The sequence below is a fragment of the Egretta garzetta genome, unplaced genomic scaffold (genome assembly GCF_000687185.1).
Source record: "Egretta garzetta isolate BGI_Z169 unplaced genomic scaffold, ASM68718v1 scaffold16, whole genome shotgun sequence".
NCBI classification, from domain to species: Eukaryota; Metazoa; Chordata; class Aves; order Pelecaniformes; family Ardeidae; genus Egretta; species Egretta garzetta.
The window spans coordinates 1070394-1075157 of NW_009260022.1; positions in this window are offsets into that span (position 1 = coordinate 1070394).

Genomic DNA, 4764 nt, shown 5'->3' on the forward strand with positions numbered 1-4764 from the left:
AGCACTGCAGCCAACTTTTGGATGAGTTGGCTAGAAGGACATGGAACAGTAATACCATTCTGCTGGCTTGTCTTGTACGTATAGTAAATAATATGTTATATTTTCATCTAAACATTCTAAAACCTTTTAAAATAAGTCATAAGAGAGCATATACAGAAACACAGAATGTTTTCTCACAGTCACATTGTACTTAGAGACAGACATGTGACAATATCTCACTATGAATTATTCTTATTTTGAAAATAACCTCTGTTCAAGGAGGTCCCCATTTCCTCAAATAATTAGCTATTTCAGAATCATAGAATATCTCAAGTTGGAAAGTACCCATAAGGATCATCAAGTCCAACTCCCTGCTCCTCACAGGACTACCTAAAACTAAACCATATGACTAGGAGTGTTGTCCAGATGCTCCCTGAACTCTGATAGACTTGGTGCCATTTCCCTGGGGAGTCTGTTCCAGTGACCCTCTCAGTGAAGAACCTTTTCCTAATGTCCAGTCTGAACTTCACCTGATGCAGCTTCATTCCATTTCCTTGTGTCCTATCACTGGTCACCAGAGAGAGGCGATCAGCACCTCCCTCTCCACTGCCTGCCTTGAGGAAGCTGTAGACTGCAATGAAGTGACCCCTCAGCCTTCTCTTCTCCAAGCTGAACAAACCGAGAGACCTCAGCCGCTCCTCTTAAGTCTTGCCCTTGAAGCTTTTCACCATCTGCGTCACCCTCCTCTGGACACACTCTAATGATGTCCTTATATTGAGGTGCCCAAAACTGCACACAGTACTTGAGGCTGGGGCTACTCCAGTGCAGTACAGAGTGGGACAGTCACCTCCCTTGACCGGCTAGCTATGCTGTGCTTGATGCGCCCCAGGACATGGTTGGCCCTTTTGGCTGCCAAGGCACACTGTTGGCTCACATGCAACTTGCCATCAACCCAAACACCCAGATCTCTTTCCACAGGGTTGCTCTCTACCCTCTCATCCCCCACTTTGTATGTATAAACAGGATTGCCCCATCCCAGGCAGAGAATCCTGCGCTTGTTAAATTTCATACATTGGTGATTGCCCAGCTCTTTAGTCTACCTAGATCTCTCTGTAAGGCTTCTCTACCCTTGAGGAAGTCCACAGCTCCTCCTAGTTCAGTATTATTGGCAAACTTACTTAATGTACATTCACCTCCTGAATCCAGATCATTTATAAAAACATTAAAGAGCACTAGCCCTAAACTTGAGCTATGATATTTTGATTAGTATCTTTGTTGATTTTTATTTGTGGTTATATATATTTACAATTCAACCCAAACCAGAAAATTCAAATTATATTTTTCCTTTTCCACAACTGGACAAACATACAATCATTTCTGCTATGAATACTTCTGCATGCTTTGAAATCAGCATTCTGCCACCTTTGAATGAACTTGAGTGACACATCAGTCAATGTGAGAAAAGGTGTATGAGCATGGTCCTCATGATTCAGGACCCCAGCCTACATTGGTGACCAGTATTAATTTTCTTATTTTTGCCAGAAACTACACCTGCTGTGAGGCTGCCAGAACACCCCACTGCTGTCTCTCCTTCCCTCTGAGCCATAAACTTCCTCCCGTACTGGGAAAGGAGTGTTCAGTGTCCTAATAGCACAGATTTAACAAACTCTTTCCTCCAGCTTCTTCACCAGTAACACGATTCCAGTATACACTGAAAATGACCACAACAGATCATGACTGTGCTGAGAAAATTAATTTTAAAATCTAAATAAAGCCTTGATGCTGTTACAATTATTTAGCATTTGTCAACAGTTCTACAGGTTTGATGGCAATACTAAATCGTTGAGAGAGCCATTATAAACTCAAGCAAGACATATTAGCTCAAGTGTGGGGCAGTGAGAGGAGATGTAGCTAGAACAAATACAGTAAGTGGTAAGTAACAAAAGATGTTATTAATGTGTCTAGATCTGACGCAGGAATGTAGAAGAAGAACTAAAGCACTGAGGTAGGGTCAAGGCCACCATCCTTTCACAAGAATCTGGGAAAAGCAGTGTGTTCAAAAGATTCCCCAATACAAATCTTTCTGATTTTGTTCCCTCGTCATATTTGCTTTTTGCTACCTGTGACTCTTGGTTGCCTGAGTGGTTTTGCACTATCTAACATGTTAAGGTGTTGCCTTCAAGTTATATTAATGTTTTCCAATCATTTTCTAGCTTCCTGATGAATTAGCCTGTCAAAAACACTTTTTAACAGATAGTATAATAATTGAGCATTGAACATCTGTTCGAATTTGTTGTGGATAAATACTGAATTGGATAGCCACAAAAATATAATTTATTATTGCTAGTAGATGCTTTTCTGCAGCAAATAATTGCTACCTGGAAAATTAATTTACTTTTTTATTATTAAAAACTGACAGAGAATAATATAAAAAGTATGGACTCCTCAATTCTGTAAAATCCTTGGCATGGAGAGATGGAGTAAGTTTTTTGGGTTTGCTTATTTTCTTTCACTTGCCATTTTTGAGTAAGATTTTGGGGGGTATCCATTTTATATTGATATTTTTTGAACCAACAATTTGACAATTTTTCTACCCTGGATAGATATGGGATTTGGTGCATACATTCATCCCATTCTTTACAGAATTAGTCTTTTTTTAGGTATACAAACTGAACCATTTAATATATTCCAGATTTAGATCTGATGTGTATACATCTAAAGTCTTGTTTTCTACAGATTGATTAACTCGGCTCATGCAACATCTCGTAATCTAGAAATCACAAATTCCACATTTAGAAATGGCTTATATCCTTATAACAGAACATCCTGGCATTCTGAATAGCAGCTTCAGATTAACATTAGACAATGTGAAATCTCTTTCTAAATACATGTTAAACAGTAAAGCTGAGAACATTTATATATAACAGTTTATACAGGGCTGCTAATCTAAATACAAATGCTGTGCTTCAAAAGCTCAGATCAGTTAGAAATGTGTTCTCTAAAGAATTTGAAAATTAAAATGTCTGCGTGTTGAAACACAATTTAAAATGCTTAAAAATAAGTAGCAATCATCTTATTTTTCTGTGTGATACAATTATGGAATAACAAGGAGGAACATTTTTGAAGTATATTTAACAAGTAGCTTGTTTCAGCCTGGATATTAGCTTGATTTACCATCTGCAGAATTACCAATAACATGATGCATTTATTACCCGTAAAAGCTATTAGCAGGTCATTTTGTTCAGTTCATCATATGTGTCTTGAGACACAATCTGGCGTCTAACAGATTTTCATACATTGATGTCACAGAGAATCAGACTGTTCTTTAATTGATTGTTTCTTGCTAGACTACTTTGATTAAAACAGGTTGTGCTATTTGCTTTTAGTTCTACATTTCCCTACTTTAAATGCATGCCCAGGAAAGGCAGAAATTATTCTCATTTCCCTGGATTTGTCTAATTCAATGTGTATGTGATAATCCTTGTAATCAAGCTGTTTAAAAACCGTTCCAGTTATTCTAAACCCATTACTCCCTTCCCAATTAATACAATCTACACAATGTTTTAAAAGCTATTCATCTTTCCAGGCCAAGTTGTTAGAGGATTGTTAGATCTTAAGCCTTGGAGACATGAGTGCATACAGAGGAATGGCATCTGAAGAAAGTGTTTTTACCTTTAATTTACTGAGGGCAGGCTCAAAAGCTAGGCTCTAGCAGTAGGAAAAGAGGTAACAGTTCTATATAATAGGAAACAGCAGAATATCTGTGGACATTTTGCTTGGTGCTTCATTTGAAAGTATGGTCTCATCTGGCCCCCAAAGGCCAGTTCTGCGCTCTGTAGGGAATAGAATACCAATTATGTGGTTTATACTTTTGTTTCTTCAAGAATCAGCAATTTGAAATAAGACTGGATGTGGCAAAGACATAAAAATTAAAAAAAAAAAAAGAAAAGAAAATAGCGCTATTTTTAAGTTTAGTAGTTGCAGAATTCTACCCAAAATATTATGGTTCACAGACTTCAAGATACTATTTGAACTGTGGTAGAGGCATTTTTGTTTATTTCTTTTTCATTTGGCTCTAAGACTCTCAGCTGATTTAAACTGGTATAATTACCCAGCAATTAACAGACTTATGTCATCTTACATTGTCTAAGGAATTTCATTTTTTAGTATTAAACTCTATTATCTATTTATGCTGATGATATATAAAAAAAATCACTCCATGCAAACATATTATTTGAGACGTGTTGCATAAAACTTGTGCATCGTCCTTTTGCCCTAAGATACAGGTTATCCTGCATGACTTTTTTTCATGCTGCATCACTTTTGTGGTCTATAATTATTATGCATGTTGGTACCAAATATGAATTGCCTACAAATGTAAAGGGCACACCTACCTGCAGTAGGATGCATCATCTGTAAAACTAAGCCCCTGAACACAATGATTTTTCATTCTTGCTTATGCAGTTTATAGGTTCTTTTGAATGTACTGAATATAGAAAAATATACAGAAGTTAAACATAATGGTTTCTTGGACATCTTTTATATTGCTGAATTATTGACTGTAATGTGAAGTAGGATTTTCCATGTTCTTTATTACACACTACAGATGATAATCTGACTCCAGAGACAGATGCTGCACTATTTATCACTGTGTGATAGAAAACACCTAAAGAGAGAAGAATTGAAAGAAAATCAAAATGAGAGAGAGAGAGGAGGGAGGGGCAAAAGTTGCATCCTGATGAGCTGCACTTTCCCCCATCACAGATACAAGGTCAATACCCTCTT